The sequence below is a fragment of the Numenius arquata genome, chromosome 5, assembly GCF_964106895.1.
Source record: "Numenius arquata chromosome 5, bNumArq3.hap1.1, whole genome shotgun sequence".
NCBI classification, from domain to species: Eukaryota; Metazoa; Chordata; class Aves; order Charadriiformes; family Scolopacidae; genus Numenius; species Numenius arquata.
Window position 1 is genome coordinate 57,226,321 of NC_133580.1, and position 24,132 is coordinate 57,250,452.

At 38.8% G+C, this 24,132-nt stretch overlaps 1 protein-coding gene across 1 annotated transcript in view; it reads right to left on the reverse strand.

Moving 5' to 3' along the window:
* The window catches only part of SORCS2 (sortilin related VPS10 domain containing receptor 2), a 561,128-nt gene that overhangs the window by 112,669 nt on the left and 424,327 nt on the right, over positions 1–24,132 (reverse strand). The window lies entirely within an intron of this gene.

Here is a 24,132-nt window from a genome sequence, read left to right on the forward strand (position 1 = left end):
TAATCTTCCCTGACCAAATCTGTCTATGTTAAATTCTATAACTCCTCTTGCAAATCACACCAAATTGATCACACTCCTCATCTCTACTCAAAATGACTGCCTTGAATTTTGGTCCTCATGCAAGGTTCATGAGGCCACACGAGAAAATCTTCAGAATAACCAAAAAAGAATTAATACTAGTAATGACTCATTTTAACATGTCCATATAAATACATCACTTTATCTAGTGAGGCTGCCTTTATAAATACTAAATGTAAAAATAATCACTGTTACAGTCGGAAGGATGACCCAGGAGAAAGCTTCACCATTCTCCTCCTCCTGACACATTTTGCATAAAATGGCAATTCACTTTGATGCAGAAAAATATGCCCATCAATTATTTGCATTTCCTTCTCAGGTCCAGACAATACCTTGACTCAAACACACTAATAGCTTGAGCTGTCTGCTTGCCTGAGGTTCATGGCATGTCATCAGCAACAAAGAAATTATCCCCACATAATTTAATCAGAATTTCCCTGTTTTCAACTTCTTCACCTTTTGCAGTTGGCCAGAATGTTATAGGGTGGTTCTAAAAACGCCAATGTGAGAATCCATTCTTATTGTCTTTCCAGATCAACCAGGTCCAGTTTGCATTCAAAAAGGTGCCTTTACCAACTGATAGCTACAAACACAACATGGATTTTCAAAGCCCACTTGGCTCACACTTCAATTAAAAAATAAAGAAATCCTGAATTCAAAATGTATTTAGAATATTCAGCAAATGATTCAGAAGTCAGCACAGAATCCTGACCAGTGTGATACAGTGGCTGTAAATTGCTTACAGAGATGAGTTATGCAATTAGAATAGAATTAGAGAATTAGAATAATGTGGACACAGAAAAGGAAATATATTAGGCAAAACAGTACAATTTTTATTTAGTCATTTTTTTAGAGTAAAGCTGAAGTTAAATATTTGAAATTTCTAATGAATTATACAGATATGACAGCTGGACTGAGTTTTTACTGCAATTGGTCTTGGGGGAAAAACTCCAAATACCACATTTGTAGACACTGTAATTTGACAGGTTACTTAAGCACGTGCACTTGTACTTGAAGCACATACACAGTTGCACTAATTTCTGCGTAGCTTTCTTATACCTAAAATGGGGCATGTAGTGAAGTATGTTGTTGAATAAGAGAGAGAATTGCACATACTTCATGGTGCGTGGTCCACTGCTGAAACCCCACACTAAAGCATGTATTAAGCCAAACCTATTTCTATTAGCTGTGTGACTAGGTGAGTAAGAAGATCACGATAATAGCACATAATGTTGCTATGATCTTGTATTTCACTGAATTTCACTGAATATTTTTAGAGTTGGAAGGGACCATAGAGATCATCTAGTCCAACTCCCCTGCTGAAGCAGGATTGCTTAGAGAATGCTACTCAGGACTGCATCCAGGCGGGTCTTGAAAATCTCCAAAGAAGGGGACTCCACAACCTCCCTGGGCAGCCTGTTCCAGGGCTCTGTCACCCTCACCGTGGGTCACCCTCAACTCACCTCTGTCACCCTCAACTATACGCTTTACCCAAGAGTAGGAAATTGGAAAGCTTCTATAAGCGACACCTACACAAATCTCATCTCTTATTCCAACTGTATCCAATGGCCTCCGTAAACTCTTCAAATAGTTTAACTGTTAGTAGCTGTTTCATTTATTACTACATACACTCCAAGTATGCTGCTGGTGGCCTACTTATAGCATTCAAAGATTTTTGTAACACACTCAGTTTGGCAGATTTTCTGCAGAGGGCACAGCACCAACTTAAAATTGAACGTGCTGCCCTGTCCCTTTGCTTGTGTTGCAAGGTGGAGCGAAGAAGCGTTTACACCCAGCACTGAGATTTGTATTTTCCTTGCCACACTGCCATCTGCAACTCAGGCTCAAATGTCTAGCTTTTCCTGGAAATAAATGAGTTCAAACTATCTGCATGCTGAGCAAGCTATATAGTGCTCGTTTCTGTTGGTCCCTGACCAGATGACAGAAAGAAGGACCTGGTCCTGTGCTAAAGTAAACTCCACAAGCAAAAGGCTGCAATGTGGGCTCCACAATTCCTGCTGAAGTTTGTGGCCAGGCACATCCTCACATATTAACACATGCACAAGGCTGGTCCTGAGACCCATGCTTAGCTTGCAGCTAGGTCCTTCCACACTGTATTGCTAGAAGCAGTACAGCAGTGATTCCATAGAGAAAGCTTAATATCTTTGGATACAGTCTTCTAGTCCAAATAACACATTCTGTAAATATCCTTATCTTCACTATCTCCTGTCAATGTTTTTAAAAATGTATACAGCTAAGATAACAAATCAGTAGGGCATATACTCCAGAAAAAGCATAAACTGCACTTGTACAGAACAGTAATCTCTGGACGACAGTGTTATTGTCTTGCTTTCTTTTTCTGGTCCAACAAATCTTATGCTTCCAAAAATACCAAAAAGATTGGCTTCAAAATAATAAAGGAATGAGGTTTATAAATTTGGGAGTGGTTTTCACTGTTAATGAGCCTTTAGATTAGGCACATCTAAGTTTTATAATAAGGACCCAAGAGCATCTTGCAGAGAACATCATTCTAGAAACTGAAGTTGTAAAAAAAATGCTAGCTATAATGAAATGCAAACATGCTGTGATATTTGCTAATGCTGTCCTTCAAAAATATGATGTATCTTTCCGAGTTAAAACTATCAGAAAAAAAAATAGCCTAAAGATTGTAGATGTCTAAGCATATATGGCAGAGTCCCTAACTATACTTTTATTCACACACACATCATAATTCATTTAATGAAATATTTTTTCAATTTCACTCAGTGTTCTGATTTATATTTCAATAGCTTAAACTGATCATTATGTGCCAGGCATACAGATTTGCTTCCCACAGCTAACACACTGGGTGCTCAGACTTGCCTGCTGGCTAACACTACTTATTGAGAAAAATATTCCAGAGTAAATATTGTATCCACATTAAATGCTTTCCATAACAAGTTTTATTTACTTTGTAAGTGGAACAAATAGCAAAACCTTCCTGCTAGCAACTGATGAAGGGATGCAACTGGGACATACTATCTGGAGAGCTGACTAACAGTGATTGCTGAGGGTTTTAACTCAAAATAAACAACTACTTGCTTGAATAATTGTGTATCCAAAAACCAGAACAGCTTTTAATCACATCTAAATTTCACTTAAGCTTCTTTTAAACAACTTTTTACAGAGCATTTCTCCCTCCTGTGAGACTCTCCTAATATTTTTTTAGTAAATTGTAACTTTATATTATGCTGGTTATCCCTGACCTCACTTCTTAATCTCCCATCAGCTTAATTTCCCATCAACCACAATAACACATGTATACATTCAGATCAGATGTAAATCTACAACTTTCAATAGTCAAGCAGAGGTAAAAGAATATTTCAAGGAGATAAACTATCCCATGGATTGTAAAGAAAATGAGTAAAAATAGAATATGTTATAGAAGCACAGGGAGGAAAGCAAAAAAAAAGATTTTAATAAAAATGAAAAATACTACATCACGCCAACATATGAATTAAAGCATTCCAAAAATATAGAAAGACTATGCTTTTCTTCATTTCAGGAAAAATTAGTGAGGCAGGAGGGAATATAAAAGCCAAATAAATCTGAAAATAACATAATTAAATTCATTTATTTAATCTCTCTTTCAGGACTGATTGGCCAACATGAATGTCTAACCATTCCCTCTACTGGGTGGAATCACAATCTGAACCCCAAAGGATAAAATGACTCTGACAGCTTAGGCTACAGTAGCTTGTGTATCATACTTCTTCTTCCCACTATTACCATGAAGACTTGGAATAATCATAGTGATTACTAGGGAGACTTAACTGTAGATTTGGCAGCAGTTCAAAGCTATGCTGTAATTTCAAGTGGCAATAAACACTGGATATTAACATGCATCATTTGCACTGTGTCTGAAATATAACCCCCCTCCCCTCAGTTTAGGTCCAATCAAAATGTAAACTCAAGATAAATTTGATCTTAATCAGCACTTTCTCTAAAACAAAGCAATATTCTAACATATTACAATTGTGCTCTTTCAGCTTTGGCAACTGATATTAATTTTAATTCTAGCTTTTATTTTCCTTTCCATATTTCTAGTATTAAAATAGAAAAAAAAAAAAGTCTAAACTTCATCATGAAGATATTTCTAGACTTACAGCATCTGACTTGCCACAGGAGATTTGTGCAATGTGTTGAGAGAGAGGAGACTCACAGTTTTTTAGTTCTATAATCCTGCATATGGTCAGAAATCAAGATACCTGGTATTCCTGAGCACTCTAAATTGACGTTGAAGGAAGAAACATCCCTTGGGCTAAGCAAGAAATCAAAATACAGGAACTCTTCATTTAAGCACAGACCATCCATGGACTGAGAGGCCAAGCATGCCCAGGAAGCACCTAGGCCTCTACAGTCACCTCCAGTAGACTGAACTCCCACGGACATAGAGGATTTGGCTATGGGGATTCAATCCTAAAGAGTGCTGGACTCCCTCCAGCAAAAACCTTAACGATGCAAACTTATGAGCCATCCCCACTAAGGTCAATTAGTTTCCATTAAGAACATGTAATGTTAATAACTAGATGAAGGTTCTTGGCTAAACTGGAGACAAGGTTTGTGGGCACAGGACAGCACCAAACTCCTAGTGATACCATCACATAAACCTGCGCACCTACCTGAGTTTTGAAGATAAATAGTCTTTGTGGCAATACTGCCAATCTCGGGGCAGTACTCATAGAGCTTCATAGCACTGCTGTCACACCCTCAACATTTTTCAGATTAAGTAACTAACTCATCTATTTTCCTTGGTTTTACAATTTACATTATTTATATGTTATTAGATATGCTTGACTGACACAGAAATTACTCTAGCTCCTGCTCCCAATTGTAAATGAGATGTTGCTTCTCAGACGGCATTCATAAAACACACAAAGGGGACTGCCAAGGGTTATGATTTTTATCTTGGATGGTATGAAAGACCTGATAACTCAAGAGTGGCAAAGCTGCAGAGTGAAATACAGTCCCTTTACTCTCATGATGGTAAAAACAATATCTAAAGAATCAACCCCGGCTAATTCCAAGCAGAGTGTAAAATAAACTGCCTTCCAGACAGTAGTTTAATCTTGTAGATTTCTCCTGGAAGTTGCACTCAAAATCACTCCTCACAAATGTTAGTTATTAGCAAATCTATTCACTAATGAACCACTGAAAATTAACAAGAGCTAGAAAATCAGCTTGTGTGTGCAACTGAACTGTGTAAATGCACATTGATGGAATACATATATACATGAACATACATATATCCCAGAACAGTGTATTACTTTTCATGGTAAGCATTCACAGCTTCCTCTAGAATTCATATTTACTTTCTCTTGAAGAGGCTCTTTCAAGCTGTCACACAGATGCATTACAAAAGAGCAACTAGTCTCTATGAGAACAGCCATAAGAGAAGGGAAGGTGGGAATGTTAAGGATGGTTCCCAAGAAACATCTGTTGCACCGATCACATAATCTCAGGACACAATCAAAGGCCATATGAAGCAATCCTGGTGGGGCTAATGGAAAGCATGTATTACAGTTTCATCTCCCCTGTGTTGTGGTCAGCTCATTAATCATTTGGAATATCACAACGGAAGCTGTAATGTTATTTATCTAGTACCAGCAACATTTAAACACTTTAGGATGTGGAGTGAATATTAAGAGGTTAGGATCTTAACATGATCTGGTTACCAACTGCAGCAGTTGGTAACACATGAAACATGCTAAAGAGGGAATGAACATCAGAGTTAGCACCTTAACAGAAAAATGCATTCAGAGCAACTGGACGGAGAACAACTGGCTTACACTGCAACTAGGCAAGCCTGAAATAATAAAATCTGAGAGTAACATGAAATAGTTGGCTTTTCTCTAAAGCATTCACTATCGTGGAAGCAAGTTTAAGGGTGGTTACATATCATAATAATGAATGCCCACAGAGAAACAGCTACAAAAGTTCTGACTGATGTTGATGACTGGCCTGAAAATCCTGCCCTGTTGCGCTAGTTGGCAGCCTGTATGTATCTAAATCTGCCAGATCTCTATAACTTAACACCTCAAAAATGCTGACTATGCCAGCTCTCTAGGGAATACCAATTACAGCTCAATTCTTCAGTCTTCTTATTTAGAGAAGTGTCGGGTAGGGTAAGCAAGCTGAACCACGGGAACGAATCTCACCCATCTATAACCTGCTGGAACCAAAAAATAGTTGCCACTTGACTAGCGTGGCAGGCCAAATTTTCATGAGGGATGCTCTGTTCAAAAACAGTAACTTGAGTAAGAGCAGTAACTTGTGCCACCAGCCCAAGAATTTTAAAAACCTGGTACACATTAAGAAATTTGGTATTCCTGAAATATACTGAGGGATGTGTGAATATGTCAAAGATCACAGCAGAGGGAGAGGAGAAACAGTACTTAATGTCATCATAGACAGTCTTTTCTTTAATAGCTAATTTTTCTAGTGTTATTTGCACCTATCTTGCAGAGCTAAGATAAACATACCTTGTTTATCTTCTGCACATTGCACTGTTATGAACAAGTAGTTAGTTAATAAGGAATATCTTTAATATATCCAGTGGATCTCTTGGCACAGGCTGAACTTATACTGAGAGGAACAGTAGCTTTATTAGGTACCTAAGACTGACATAAAAGAACTTAATACTGTTTGTTACAGATACTAATTTTTGTCTCTCCTTAAAGTGAAAATAGAAGAGTCCTTTGGTCTTTCTGCAAGGTCAAATGTTAGCCTGACTATAGCTAATTCTTCAGCAACAGTGACCCCTTTGTACATTTCCTACATCTAAAAAGAGCAAAACCTAATGTTGAGATGCTTTGTGGGATGATCATCATATCGATATCTTTACATATTTAAATGGTTTCATTCAAAACTATGCACTCCAGTATACCAGGAACAAAATCAGTCAGTCTTTCCCAGTATGCTCAACATCAGCAGTTTGAGTGGGGAACAGCACTGGGGAGGCATAGCGCCAACTCTTGTCACAGCAGGGGAATGCTCCCTATCCAGGCTTTATATTGCCCATAAAATAAGGACATTTTGCGTGACTTGGAGGAAAAAAAAAAAGGTAGTTGGACTGCACAGCAGAAATGGGCAAGTTTCACTCTCTCACCAACTTTTCCACAAACTTTAGTACTTCCCAGACAGAATAGACACACAGCAATCTCTTTAGCTTGGGCATTTGTAGACTAATTCAAGAAGTTATTTTGCAGACCTCCAATAAACCTTCAAACATCTTCTGCCTGCAAACATTACAGAGCAAAAATATAAAAGAATGTTTCCCAAACAGGATAATGGATGCACAACAAATGACTACATATGTGTGTTATCTCATTTAATGAAGAAACAGGTCAAACTGTTCCTAGTCACCAGCCATTAATTTGTCAGCAGCAAAAACTGCTCTAAGCTCAAAGGGAAATTATGTGGATGGTAATTAGTGGATGGGGAGAAAATACAAAGGAAAGGCAGGCAGTTGTGGTGGTTAAAAATATCAGTCATATGGGATTGATCAAGACCTCATCATCTTGTGTAATACGTAAAACATTAGTCTGCCTTAAAAATATTACAAGTGTTCCTTTTGGTCTTTTATTATGAAACTTAGTTCTATTATAGGGCTGCATAAGAATTTTCTGGGAAGGGAGCTGGAAAGGGAGCTCTTAAAACACTGCTTTGGGGAACTTCACTTTGCACAAATTTTCTCCTCCAGTCCTAAATACTCAACAGGTTTCTGGTGTTCTCGCAGCGGAAGGCCATCCCATAATGTTCCCAAGACATCCATAACGCCAGCTGATGCATCAACTTCAAGCACCTCTACTCCCCTCTCCCCATTCTACAGAGCGCTTCTCATGGAGATCCATGTACTTAATGACTGTTACAAATCATAAAGAATAAGTAACATTTTCCAAACTTGGAGTCGTGTGTGTATATATGTGTGTGTGTACGTATATGTCTGCAAATACACACAGGTTCAGGCAACAAGATGGGCTACATCCAAAATTGCTAAATCACCTGGCTGACATCACTGAGAGCCTTGAAAGGCTCTAGTGATGGGAGAGGTTCCTGAAGACTGGAAAAAAATAAACGTCATGTCCATCTTAATATCATAGTATCATAGAATAGTTTGGGTTAGAAGGGGCCTTAAAGATCATCAAGTTCCAACCCCCCTGCCATGGGCAGGGAGACCTCCCACTAGACCAGGTTGCACAAAGCCCCATTCAGCCTGGCCTTGAACACTTCCAGGGATGGGGCAAAGTCTCTCAGGTGTGTCTCACACTGTATTTTGAACTCATCTGTTCCCATATCTAAAGGGGTACCTGGCACTACGAAGTGAGTTGCTGAAGTCTCTACCCTTCAAGGAAGCACCTGCTTCCTTTTGAGAACTGAAGGTGCTCTTCTTAATGGAGGTCTGGGTATAGTTAAAGATTGAACAGCTCTTCCCTCCTAGACCACAGGGGAAAATACAAACCTGGGGGAGAGAGCTGCGTTGAGCAGGCCTTTCATACATAAGGCACAACTGATTATGTGGTTTTGAAGGGGAAAATGGAAGGGGGACAAAAAAGGGAGACAGAGCAGCAGAAGCAAGCGCTGGAAAAACAGTAATTATTTTTCACTTGAATTTGGCCATATCTCCATTATGTAGGCTACAAAGCTTAATTATAAAAGCTCTTGCTATTGAAATATTTCCCCTTATCTTTGATATCCAGTCCAAATGGACTGGAAAAAAAGCCCTTGAAAACCAGAAAGGAAATGTCTTTTAAAGTAATTTTTGGTCCCATTAGGGTGAATCTCATTAATAGAAAAAGGACTTCACTGAAGAATAGAGCTTTTATATTTGGAAGCATACTGTACTGCTGTGCCTGATTCTAGCAGCACTGTAGATAATAAACCTTCTTCCATCAGGGCTTAGATTTTTGCAGTTGTAAAGTACCCATTTTATATTGAGGTAGGTTTTTAGAGTAAATGCACATACCTGGCACTCATTGGACTAGTTTTCTCCAGGTGTACTTAGGATGGGTGTTGATTTGAGATTTTGAAAGTTGATATATAAAACATTTTTTTTCTATTGAAAAGCATCATTTTGCCATAACTGAAATGTATTGCTGAACACTTCCATCAGATTTACCAGCATGATTCCTAAGGCCTGTGAGGGAATTATGGGGTGAGGATATTCCATCTGGGGCTGTTCCACCTTATGCAGATATAAATAATATTTGTTGGGACAGAGACACTGACTTTGTTGATCAATGGTTAGAGCACTTGCATGCGTGATTGGAGGAATGAGTCGTATCCTCCCAGCTGAACGCTGTGATTACTAAACCTTAAGCCATTTTGTACATATTGTCATATGTATATGAGAGAGAAAAGGCTGCACTTCATCAAAACCAAGACAGAAATAGAAACAATGTTCTTCTGCTCATTTGCTAGATTTGTAAAATTTAGGGCAAGGGTTATTGTTTCTTTGTTTATTCCCAAGCATGTTCTTTTGTCTCTCTTTCAGTACATTTTAATGAAAAGTTGAAAGGTGAATAGGAAAGTAAATGAAATAAATGCACAAACGTTTCTACTAATTCCCCTCCTCTCACTTTTACTAACATTTAATCCTCAGAAAATGTTTGTAATTAATCCAGTGGATAATTTTTTCATAAAAACATAGTATTTAACTGAAAATGAGATGTTGGAGAGCTCAGATCCTTGCAGTGTATTTACAGAGACAGAAGGCAGCTAGGAAGATTTCAGGAGCTTTCTCTCTTGGCAAGAATATTGCTATAGATTCAGCTATGAATTATGGCTGTTTCTGAAAAAGAAAATCCAGGTGATACTGTTATTTTTTCTTCTAAGACGGACAGCTACGCTGAGCTCTAAAATCATCAGACCAAGGTTAGTCTTGGGGTACCAATTCTGTTCTCAGTCAGCAGGAACTTTGCAAACTGACCGTTTTGCAGACCCAGGGACTGATCCCATCTAAAGCAGAATCCGAACAAAACATTGGTCATACCACCACAATGGCGTTTACAAGATTTCATAGTAGTTCTTGAGGCTGTAACAAAAATTTCTTATGAGGCTTTACATATATCACAGTTTCTCTAGATTTCACATCAATACCAACCGGATGGGAATAAAAATACATATGTTGTTTAAAAAGGGAAATGGAAGAACTACAAAAACAGAGAAATTCAGGAATTGGCACAAAATATTGAGGATAGATGAACTGAATTTTAGCAGTAAATAAAAAAGCAACTCCTCCCTCTCACATCCCACCCTCAAATGCTGCCAAGGAGGTATTAATCCTGAAAAAAAAATGTTGATGTTGATACTAGGAGTTGTTCTTATGAAAAAAACCCCTACAAACTACTGCAATGTAACCACAAACTTTCAGTTTAAAGTACCATCCATTTCCAATGACCAAATAATAAGTTTCACCCCTTTCCTGTACACTAGGATCACAGCATACTGCTCTTTCCAGTGGTCTCAGTACCTTAGAGTTAACTTTCATGAGGGAAGAACAACTTACTGCTCCAGAGCCAAGTTCTAATCTCAGCTGTGCAGATGTGTCTGTTTTTGATTAAATCTACTGGTCAGCTGGCATGCGCATACAGTAAACAGAACGGACCTGTATGTCTTCCAATGTGAACTGGCAGTCTTAAATAACCTGGGTTAGACAGGATAAAAACAATTCATCTCAACTGGTAATTAGGCATCATTCTGGGAGACTCAGCTCCAGTGTTTGATAGACCCAGATGGATATTGCCCAGGTGTTACAAATAGCTCTTTGACCTGGAATTTGCATGTTTTTACTGTCTTTCCCTTTCTTTTCTTTCAAATGAACATGTTCTTATTCCTAGGTAAGAACTTCAGCTTATCTCACTATTTTTCCCTCTCCTTTGGCTCTCCAGATCATCTGTTCTGATAAGGGACAGGAGTATTGGGAGTTATTTGTCCAGTGCAAGTCCTAGAACACTGAAGAGAATGGAATAATACAAACAGATAGGTAGGAAGGGTCTTCTGGAGATGACCTAGTCCAGCCTCCTCCTCTAGGCAAGGCCAAGTAGAGCAGGTAGTTCAGGACCATGTCATGTCCCCTCCAGCCCTGAATATCTCTAAGGGTGGAGATCCCACAGCCTGGATGGCCTGTTCCAGTGTTCAATGACCCTCATCATAAAAATTTGTTTCCTTGTAAGCCATTAGAGTTTGCCATGTTCCAGCTGATGTTGTTGGCTCTACCTCCAGTTCACGCTACTGAGTCTGAGTCCAGTTTCATGCACAGCTGGTTTTAGACAGCAATAGGATCTCCCCTGAGCATTGTCTCACATCTTTTGTGCCCCAGTGCTGGATCTAACTGCTCCTTCAATGGGCTCCCTCTGGTATGTCAATTCGGCTCTTGGCCTGGGGAACCCAAAACTGGAGGATCTATTCCAGCTGCAATCTCAAAATTCCTAAATAGAGGGGAAGGATCACTTCCCTGGACCTGCTGGCTACACTCTTTCCTGAATATGCCGATGGGTTTATTTGCTGCAAAGGGACACCGCTCTGCCCTTGGGAGCTGAAAGAGGAACCCCAGATCTTTCCTGCAAAGCTGCTTTCTAGCCAGTCACCCCCATTTGTACAGTTGCTGGAGTTATTTCACCCCAGATGGAGGATTTTATGCTTTTTTTGCCCTTGTTGAACATTAAAACATGTTGAATGTGTTTTCTACCAGCTCATTTCTCCAGCCTGCAGAGTGAATGTGGCTCTGAAAGTACCACCCAGAAAAAAAAGTGTGTAGATGGAGGCACCTAACAATTGCTGTTGCCTCACAAACAGCCATCCAGTTTGTTCCCCACAAATGCTGTTCCCTGTAAAACCCATAGAGAAGGGCAAGCATTGAAGTTGGGAAGACTAGACAGACCTCTGGATTTTTCAGAGATTTCTATCTTGTTGGAGAAAGACAATTGCCTAGGTAAAGTAGGGTCTATTGCCCTGAGTTGTCCAAGCTCCTAACATTTTGATGAGGCAGGATCTTAGATGCCTAAATTAGAAGGATGAGATTCCACCCTTGATTTTTAGCATCAGTTATAATAATTAGGAATGTTTAATTGCAAACAACATAGTGTATTTTCTCATGTTTATAAAATCCATTCCAGTATAACTTTCCAGGACACCTTGTCCTTCACCTCTTCTGTTTTAATCCATTGCAGCCCTGGACCATAGCTAGCCACTGATAAAAAGCATAAAAAGATTTATGGTCTTTTATATCAATTGTATGTAAGGTAATGCTCCTAAAAACTTCTAAGCACCATCAAATTCACTAACTGGGTGGAGGCAGGGTGGTGTGAGTTAGCCATAAAGGATGAGACATAAAAAAAGAAACACTAGGAGATATGAAGAGCCTCTTTCACACAATTAAAAGTTAATTAAAAACTCTCAGTATAATCTATATCCAGAAAAAAAATGGCCTTTTGTCATATCTACAAGTGAGTTTCCTGAAAAAAGCACTCATCTGAGACTGCAGCCCATTCCAGAAAAGTAAATAGAAATCACACAATAATCAACAGCCCATCCCAGGTGGCATACTAATTTACTAGAAGTTCTTGATAATTTATTCAAGTTAAACAATTCAGTGACAGGCAGGGGGGTGGGGGGAAGAAAAAAAGGGAAAAAAAAAAAAAAAAAGAGAGAAGGTTATTTACTCTCTTGCCTGACAGTGTCTCACAGTCAAATCTACCTCGCTTCATCAGCTTCCTTCTAGACATTTCTTTGAGAGAATTAACACACAGACAAGACAAAGATTGGAGAGGAATAGGCTATAACTCATTTATTGCTACTGGAAATAAAAAGGCCTATGGGACTGAAAAGACATCAAAGACGCTACATTAACAAAAAAAACCACACCAAGTACCCCCAAACCTCAAAATATGAAGAAAAAACAACCCTCATTCAAGAAGAAAGATTGCCCAGGTGGATAGCTAGTCTTCCCAAATTGCCCGCAAACAGACCTCTGTGGTCTGTGAAATATTTTTTCTGTGATTACCAAATTCTCTGATTCTATTATTACATGTTTACAGAGAATCAAAGGATCCTAAATCAATCTTTTTCAGAAAGTAATAACCAAAATTTCTGTCAGTTTTAGCTACATAAATCAAAGTGATGATTGGGGATGCAGAAATAATACTGAAGTAAGGATTCATAAACAAAGCAGCAACAGGATCCCACCATCTGAAACACAGTCAGCATGCCTGTAGTCCTAGCTAGGTTTTCAAAAGGCTTCAGCACATCCATTTCTCTGTCAGCCTGATTACAAGTTGCCCAGGGCAAGACTGTCTCTCTGCTTCACATCTGGACAGTGCCGAGCTCAATCATACCTTTGCCTGTAGGTGCAATCATGATAAAAGTAAATAAATACAGCTGCAAAAAACAGACTGGCCACACTGAGTGCTGAGATCTGCTGAGTGTTTTTTTAACTCAATCCTATGTTTTTTAACCCCTACATGAGAATTTGGTGATTTTAAAAGATACATCAAATATTTATGGCAAATTAATTCAAATGAGCTACACTGCCCTCATTTCCACCATCATATACAGAAAGCAAAAAACATTACTTAAATTTGTTGTACTACTGCTGATATAATAGTGGTGTGGTTTTCAAACTGCTAAGCACCAAAAATTCCCAACTGTATCATCGCCTTTCATGCCTTCCACAATTTTCCGAGATTTTAAATCTACGCCTACAGAGAACCCCAAGTCTGCTAAACCTATTCTGAGCATCGTTTCCAAGGTTTATCACTGGGAAGAGTTTTCAGTATCCTGGAGCTATGAATGTGGTTTTGCAAACAATCATGGCAGTAGGCATTAATGAAAGGTTAGATGTGATTCAGGCTGCTATAATTGCTGCAGCCAAGGAGGAAAAGAGTAAAAGAGAGCAGCGCAGGTTCCTGCCCAAACAACCTGTTGTGGCACTGTGCTAACTGACAGTAATCACTGAAAGCCATCGAGAAGCTCAAGTGTTCACCTGGAAAACAAGCTCTGACTAAGAAATGTCAAATTGCCAACAGCTAGCTGAAACAGGATGAAACAAGAAGTTGGAGCTGGTTTTGGAGTGGTCCATATCAATTACGGGGAATGATAAAATTCCTGCAAACTCTCAACAACAACATATCAAACCCATCAAACCCCAAGTTAAGACCTGCTCATCTGGTTCCCATCTCTCCCTCAGTGACATTGGGGGACTCTCAGGTCCCTCTGCTGAACAGGTACAGGTCATCAGCAGAAGGTTTTATAGAAATCCAATGGGGTAGGGCAGCTGCAGCACGATGTCTATATTTTTCTAATACAAAACAATTGTTGACATCTGTCTTATCCATATCCAAATTTACAGTTAGTGAGTATGTTTAGTCTTTGGTTTTTGAGAGAATTTGTGAATTCAGATTTAGGCCACAGTTTCTTATGGAGTGTGGAACCTACATCTGCTACAGAGAAACACTTTTGCAGTGAACTGGGCCTATATTGCTCAACATAGCACAGATAAGGTTTCCAACTAAAACAAGTTCTACAAGAAAATAATTCCACTGAAAAAAAGTCTGCCTCATATTGAGACATTTCTCAGAAAGACACGAAACAGCTACATTTTGCAGCCTACTCATACGTTCATGTCATAACCTATTAACCAGAGGTTATTTCTGTTTTTCACCAGTAAAATGAGCATGGACAAAGACTTTACACATCTGCAAAGCTTTGGAAACATTCATGGGATACAGATCATGTTAAAATATGCATTTCAAGTCTGTGTTGTCATTGGTGTCCAAGATTTACCATGCTCAGGATGGGAATTTCTGTATTTCATTCCTCCAACTCCCAGTTACATCTTTTGACTTCTCTCTGTTGTTCACGTCTAAGTGAAACTGCAAGTTGATGAACTATCATGGAAGAAGGAAAATGAGCAGTGTAGGTTATATGTAATTTGAACATTCATATAAGCATCTCCATCAAAAGTTGGAGTTGAATTAATTTCTGTGCTGCCCTGTATCTCTATCAGTTTTGGGGCCCCCAGGAAAACATTTGATGGTCTGTAGTTTCCATTATGCAGCACAATAGCAGCAGCTGATCCTGTAATACTCTGAATACTCATATAATGAAAAATGGTTTGCTTTTATGTCAGTATTCTGTCTACACTTGCTTTCAGAACTTCGGAATGCATTGCATTTTTCATATCTATTCCCAGATCCAGCTATTGCACTTTTAGGCAAAACAATCAGCTGTGACCTTTATTATTTAATGCTCACTTTGTCAAATATAAGGGGGGAAAAACACCTTCAAAAGCTTCATTCACTGAAGAGTACTTTTTGCGATAGAGTGATGGTAACAAAACAATTTGCTGCAAATGCTGTAACATGATGCAGGCTGACAAGGTACAGTAACTGCTTCCCAAAGCACATTGCACTGCGCAAACATAGATCACGGTTGCAAAAGGCACACAGCCTTTTCTCAACAGAAGATTTGTAGTAAAATTACACACTCACAAAGCCTTCCCCCTCAGCACAAGACCCTAAAGCTATGCCAACTCTGCTGTATTTTGAGATGGGTTTCTGCAACCTCTTTGCTGAAGGTTACACTCTAGAAAAGGAACAGCAAAATTGCCTGTATATTGTAGATATATTGCATATTACGACAAAATACCACATCAGTAGTTCAAACAAGATTCACCACAAGATGACTCTTGGATCCCAACAAAGCACTACAGACTCAGGTTCCAAAGCTGTATTTGAGATTTTCTCAGCAATTCACTATAAGACTTGGGGGACTCTTTACTTCAAGTCTCTGTGCTTTATAATACCCATCAACATAATGGAGATAATACTTATGTGCATTGTAGGACTACGATGATGGTATTAAAATATGACTTCATATTAAACTGTCCTCTGCTGTAAGTACTTCTGAATATCCACACTTACACTTCTCCGAAAAAACACACAGGTTTCATCCTGTGTAGGTTTCCTCTCATTTTACATGCTATCATATTGATCATTTAATGCAAAACTGTTGCTGTAATGGGCATAAAGTAGATCAAAATAGTAGCCACAGAACAAGGAAACAAACAATATGGTGAAGAAAAACAAAAATCATCTGTGCTATCAAAAGGAGTCTCAAAAGCAGATTTTCCATTAAGTGCAACCTTTGCCCATTCAACTTCATAGTTCCCTCTAGAAATACAAAGACGATTAAATTGTCTAAAGCTTGGTCTAACAGATACAAATCTTTACCCAAAATCTAGTTCAACCACATTTGCCAGTGTAAAAATTGTGGCTAAAGCTATGAAGTCCAGATCTATTTTGACCTTTCAAAAAAAAAAAAAAAAAAAAAAAGAGTTGGAGGTAGGGGTCTCTACAGTCTTTCTTCACTTTAACATATGAGTTTTAGTGAAATAAGTAATCCTTTCTTACGTAAGGGGAAGCTGCAGAATCAGGTTTGCTGTGACCATCTGTTGAAGTAAAACAATTTGTGATGAGTGTCTTGGTTTGCAGAGGTGTAAGAATTCAGGCTTTGGAGCTGGTTTATCCTCTACAGCATACCAGTATTCTGTGACTTTCATTTATCACAAGGTGCTCAATTCAGTGTGAAAAGACTAGAGTCATTTTAAGAACCTTTGGAGAACAGTATTTTGCTGCATGAGAAATATTATATCCCTGTGGCTTTTGTACAACTCATATAGACAAAAATGGCAGGAAACAAGTCCTGCTGCCTTCTACATAATCATTGGGGATATCATCCTCACCCACACCGCATAGCCATCTTCTCCCAAGTCTTAAACAGCTGTAATTATGGAATGATCAGAAAGTGTAAAAATTTATCTTCCCACTGGAGTACTAAAATGATTTTCTTAAACATCTCAAGAGAAGTATAAAAAAACCACTGCCAGTAATAGAAAAAATTTTTTCCACAATTTCCACTATCTATATAAATAATTCAATTTTCACCAAAATGAATCTCTATTTGCCTTGTTTTCTGTAAGAAATACACAGACAAACTGAATCTCAGTCTTACCTGAGAACAATACAAGTGCTTTTTTATCTCCATCATCTCTTTACTATCTGTCAGTCCTACTTATTTAATTACATCCAGAACAGACCTTGCTACATTTTACAGGGACAAACATTTTATGTTTCAGTAATGGCTCTTAGAAGTTCTACCTGCCCCTCCTGCTATTCTGACACATACATTTATTTATTTTCATTACAATGGTGAATTAACACGTATCCCAGGGTTCAACAGGGGGCAGCACTGTAGATGATTCAGTTCAATGTGGCTGAATTGTTGACTTGACAGTTGCTTCCTGAAGCACTTGTCAAAAGCAATCCCCAGCTCCTACAACCTTCTGCTCCTGCTCTTCCATTTTCGCCCTGCTCCTACACTTTTCATGATTGCTCTTGGACGTAAATTCTTCCTTTTTCAACCCACTCTGCCTTGTTTGTTCCCCTGTTAAAAGCAAATTTAACACTCCCGCTCCTCCTGATTTTCACTGGCACACATACTGGTCATGTCCTTAGAAATTCCCAACTATTTAAAGCAGTGTGATCCTACCCCACAAGACTAAAATACAACAGATGAATCTGAAGGATTTCTGAATACTTCCGTGACTCTGAACCAACAGCAGATCAGATGTGAGCACAGAGAAAGGGAGATAGATCCTGACCACCATTTGTAAGGTAAAAAAGAAAAAGAACTGAAGTAAAAGGGAAAAATATTACCATTACTCTCCATGTTGTGAATTGATGGAGAAAAACAAAGACCAGCTTTCAAAAAACCTTAGCTTCTATTGAAGCATGTAAATAAATACCTGGTTTTCAAAAATGCTGAGTGTACAACAACTCCTGTTGGGACCCCGTCAGTACATTTTCCAATTATGTCTGAAATCGGTACTCTGAGCTCTTGAAAATCTGGTCTTAATCCTAGGCACTAAGCAATTTTGATCCTTTCTCTCCTCTCCCACCATCCCTCAAATCTGCTCCCAAAAGGCTTCTGTAAATGTGATCTGTGTTGCAGAGCTGAGTATTAATGCAGTGCATTTTCTTTTTCACTCAAAAACTTGATACCATACATTTCTTAGTTTCATAAACACATATATACATTATAGTTATGGCAGTTAAATACCTGTTCTCAACACGTGCCATTAATACCAAGCACCCACACTCTGTAGACATCACTTCAGAGCATCACACTATTCTTATGAGTAACAACTCATCCTTTCCATCAGATGAAAGAGAAATAATAGTTTCTGATCTCAGATTACAGCTGTGATGTCGCTGATGGAAGAATATTCTGTTTAATAGAATGACCTGTGTTACCTTTTGTTAGGGAAGTGTCAATTGTGAAAGGCTTCATTAAAAAGAGAGAATGAACGAGCAAGACAGAAAAACCCTTTAAGAAAGTTGGGCTGTCAGGTTTTCTCCAAGGGAAGTAACAGTTCTTTTCACACTGCTGTGTGAACTGAATTATATTTGACATTTATTCCAAGTCAAACCTACCTAAAAGTTACTCAGTCAATCAACATTCATTAGAGTCAAGAGTTAGGATTTATTAAAGTGTTTTTCTGTTCTGAATTTCACCACCCTTTACAGATCCTCCATGAGTAACTTTCCAACTCAGCATCATACAAGACAGTTAACTTTTTACTGAGCTCTGTGAATGCAATATCCTCATCTAGTACGTTTTATGAAGGTGGTATGTACCCATAAAACTTCAGAGATAAGTGTAATTGAGAGGGAGGTATCACTGCTGAGACACAGCTGACACAGATGTGCACCACTGCGCTTTACTGGACCTGTTCAAGCCTTTGCAATAGCAACCTATAGCTATCAGCTATTTGCCGCCAGGGTTTTCAAGTAAGAGTTCAAAAGGTGTAACATTTGAGATTCCTATCCTGTCTCCCCAGTTCCTACCTCTTAATCAAGTTTTGATAAGCTATCACTTGCACAGCAGGTTGTGAATTTACAGATTAGACAACAGAATCAACTCAGCTGTGCTCAAATCATGACAGTGTTGGTTTTAGTGCAATGAACTTGGGTTGCAATATGATATAGCATTAAGCAATGTCCCTGTTCAAATACAGGGCACGCTTGAGAAAGTCAAGTAACTGAAAAACCTGGATAGAACCCTTTATGTCTCCTTCTGTGATATAAAAAAGACAATGAAGCCCTGTAAGAAAATCATAAAATGTTTTGCTGTGTGCCTCAATTCTAATTCTGAGCACCACATAGTGCTCAGATATATCCGAGGCTTCCATTTGCCAGAGGAATTGATCTAAAAGGCAGACTGCAAGCCATATGTAAAAAGGCAAGTCAGTTATGCATTACATTATTGACACCAACCAATTTTTAGAAGTACTTATTTACCATAAAAATACAGAACGATTGCTGTATTTTCCTTAACTATAAAACCCTCACAGATTCACACCTTTTAAGGCTAGAAGAGGCCACTACAACAGTCTCTTACGAGTGCAACACTGCTGAAACTGCATGAACTAGTACTGCAGATTTCTAATATGACTTTTACACTGGACAAATATTGATGGCTTGCTGGATTTTCCCCAGACCTTTGCTAATTACCTCTTTAATACTATGCTGCCGATACTTGTTACATAAAAACACTGTTATGTAGAGTAAAACCTCAAAATGATGCAACTCCATTTCCTAGATTAGGGTTCACTGCATGTGTTCTGCTTTTACTGTAAAATGTAGTTCATCTCATGAAGCAGAACAACCCAAAGATCAAGAGGGGCTGGTGAGAGTCATACTAACACCATCCTACTCAATATCACAGTAAATGAATCCCTTATGGGGTAATGTTGGAATATTTCAGGTCTTACCAGGAGATATCGGGACACTATTAGTATCCAAGTAACCTCAATGCACCTCTATACTAATGGAATCATATTTCAACTGAAGAAAGGTCTACAGGTGTCACAGAACAGTATTATCCACATTAGGAACTGCAGAGGAAGCTGTGGCAAATAAATGGCGCTCCTGAAGTACACTATATTTTTTGCCTGAGGCCTATTTCCAAGCAATTTTTCAGTGCCATTAATGACACCAACAGAATGTAATACTTTGTTTATAACACCTAGACTTGAAATTCCCACTACAAACAAGCAAGCATACAAAAATCCACTTCACATAGCTCCTTTCTTTAACCTGTATCTCAGATAATGACCTCTGCACAATCACCTCAAAACATCCTCCCTGGCTTTAGAACACCTGGAGAAAAAAAATAAAATTATACAGTAAGATGCCAGTTTGCCATCTGAACTGTTCACTAAACACCTTATCTTGGTTGAAATCCAAAGACTTTCCATTAATTTTAATGGAGTGACTTTGGAATTAAACTAGCATGAGAGCACAATTCGCCCCTTAATGACAGTTATTTGCAAAAGGGAAGCTGTTTTATGTAATCAATCTGAACACCTGCTTTTGCAATCAGCCTATGCAATCAGACAGATTACATGATTACTATCAAATATTGTGCAGATACATTTGGAGAGAAGAATTTGTTGCCATTTCACATTTTTAATCAAGGCGGGAGGAAAAAAAACACCGAAGAAATAAAAATAAGATTCCATCTCTGCAGGTATTCAGAAAAGGAGGATGGAAGAGAATTGTTAAATTTGACTGAAGCGTGGTTTTGGAATAGATTTAAAACGTTTAAGCCTAATTTCCTCCCCAAAATTCTGGAGAAAAATTTATTGTTCGATACATAGAAGCTATGCACAGGGCCAGAAATCAATCACTGAGCATATCCTTAACTTTAATGCTATTTTATAATACCAAGGGGGAAAACAATGGCAATGGGCAGGATGTCCCCTCTGCTCTATGAGCAGATCCAATGAACCCAATAGAGCTACTTCCGGAGTTAGATGCTAATGATAAGCAGATTAGCTGATGCTAACGCTTTGATGAGTCAAGTCATCAAAATTGGGCTCCAATAACATCAGAGTCAAGTCTCCAATTTTGGGAGTGGGAAGAAAAACCAAATAATAATGCTATTGCCACATGTGCACAGGAGGTTAAAGCACATACAGCACCTGAGGAGAGATCTCCATGGGATTCACCATTGCCTTCTCTGGCACTCCAACAAACAGGGAATGCCTCTTGGTTATCTCAGGCATAGTGTTGCATTTGAGCTGATAAATGCCTCCAGGATTCATGTGTTTGGGGAAAGAAGCATAGAAATAACTGATTGTTCCTGTGGGACAAAGCCAGAGGTGAATCCACATGGGACAGCACAGACACGTTTACTCGGAGCTCTTTATACTCCAGCACTCCTATCCCAGACTTTGCTTGCACAACCTTGGCTCAGCTTCTTAAGCATATATTACAAGTGGGTCTTTCAGCATATACTCCTTTCTTGCATGTAGTTCCACATACCTCCTTCATTCATTGGCAAAAGATGTATACCTAATCTTCAAAGGCCATTTACTGCCTAATATTACAAAAAAATGATAGAACTTTCACAGTAAACTTAAAAAATTGCATAGCAGAAATGTAAAAAAAAAAAAAAAAAAAATCAGTCTAAACTTTACCAAACTAAAGCCAGGCAGAGTTATAAGCAACTGAAATTAAGTCCGGCATTAGGAAATACCAGGCAATTGTCATGACAACCAAATACTCGGATCATCCTTTTGACAACACAATCCCATGGTTTTGGTATCCGTGCAATCTATTTTCTACTGCCACAGTATCTGCTGGCAATAATGCACTGCCATTAATGGGTTATGAAAGACGTCTGATATGATTTGCTTCAAACCCTTACTATCTAGTCTGTACCGATGTTAGCAACACATTTGGTTAGGATGCTGTTTCTTGGTGGTTTGTTCATGAGCCAACTCAGCTCCACCAGCTTCAAGGGAACCCAGGGAGAGGACCCTAACTTCACACCACCAGAATCCTTTTTCAAGGTCTTCACTTCTACTTAAGGAAAATGTAAATTTTTAGCTATTCTCCCCCACTTTACAGACTGCATATATCTCCTTTCACACGGACTGGCTTTATTTCAGCTTTATTTTATGTCTTCCTTACTGGCCCTTTTACACACATGATAGGGCCAGATCACATTTTGGTTAGCAAGAACACAGTTTAATTTATAGCTATTGTGCTGGAAAAAGCCTTTATCAACCATTGCTATCAATATGACGTCATATCTGGTTTTTGTTTGATTACTGTGTATGTGACCAAGTACATACTCCACAAGTAACAAACTACCCTTGGTGAAGCTCAAGTTTGAGAGGACTCACATCTTCTTTTGTCCCTGGTTGACTGCTCCTGTCCTAGGGTATGTCTACAACGGGGAGAATGTTTCTGCCCTCCGGTTGTATTTGTTCTTTATCACGCTCTTGTTGCAGAGCTGGAGGTTTAGGCAGCTAATACCATGAGGTTTTGTGGGCATTTTTTATTTTAATGGATTTCAGCTATTCTGTTTTAAGTCATCAGAAGCCTTTAAGTTACAAGCCTCCAGTAATCCAGTTAAATGTTGGGAAAGTGCTACATAAGCATAAAATGCAATTGTTAATATCTTCTGGGGGCTGCAAGCAGTTCAGATCACTCTTAACTGGCCCCTCTGGCTGCCACACAGGGCTGCATTATTCATCTCTGGAGGCAGATGTGTCCAGCCGACTTTATCCACAGCCAAATACGTTTATTTATTACAGCACTTCAGTGTGTTCTCTAAGCTCTTCTGTTCAATTCTCAGACATTTCTGGTGTAAGAGGCAGGATTAAAAGAATGCTTCTCAGCATCTTTGGTTATCTTTAAATTTTTCTGCAAAGACGTGTGTAGAGAAGCTACCCCATGGCTCTCAGTAGCGCAGATGATAAGTGACCCTCTTTGGCTGTAAAACATACCTTCCAGCTGTCCCTGATTTTTACCTCAAAAGTTCACTATCCTCCTTGATCTCAATTGTACTTTACTGAAAAAGTGAGGCAAAGAAATGTTGGGTAATAAAACCAGGGAACATCCTTTTGGCAACAATTTTCTGTTTAAAAAAAGCCTACAACAAAAAGGACTTCTTGGGTTAGCGCAGAGTTTAACAGTATCTCTGCTTCCAAGCGAAAGCATATTAAAATATTGTTTAAACAATGAATTCTTCTGATGCTAAAGGGTCTTAAGGTAATCTCTGTGTTGAAGGGGCAGAGACAGCAGGAAGCCAAGCATCTTTAAAGGCACTCACTAGAAAGCGAAAATTAATGTGTCACTTTTTTCTCTCTTAACATGGCCATAGGGACTGCTCTACAAGCCCGGAGTACTGCTAACTGCTTTCATTATTCCAAACACAGTATCACCATGTGAAAGCACAGGTTTCCTCTGAATAGTCTCCAAGTTCAGCCCTCTCCCACCTTCATCATTCTCCCTTTCTGGCTTCCTCCCTGCAAGGCAATCCCTGAGATTCAAAGGTGGCATATTATGGCATATGGGAACCCAAATGCAACAGGGCTGTATTTATTTAACTCATAGAATAAACTGTCTTTCACAAAAGCTAACCTGAAAGTATCTCACTCCACGATGCCACCTTACTCTTACAGCTGGTCTTTGGACATGATTGCAAATAATCAAACCTTCTGCAAGTCTAGAATTGCTTAGTAAGACAAATCCACATGCTAGCATCAGTAGTTAGCCTAGACGCAGATAACAAAGCCCCAAAATAGAAGCATTCACCTTGAATCCCTAATATTTAGCATAAGCCAACAATACCTTATCTATACATTTGCTCAGAGAGCAATTTCTTTTTCCCCCCAAAAGAAACAGTTCATTCTTATTAAAGAACAGTAAAATCATACGCATGGGGTACACGATGTGTGAAACAGCTGTTATGTCAGAGGCTGCCACCCATTACATTTTTTGGAAGGCTTATTTCAGATAGAATAGATTTATTGGATAAGGAAGATTAAAGAGGCTATAGCTCCTCAATTATCACAGTGGTATATGTTCCTGAATCACATGACATGTGACGGTTGTGTAGATATGTAGCTTGCCTCAACCTTTCACCCTCTCTGCATCTCTA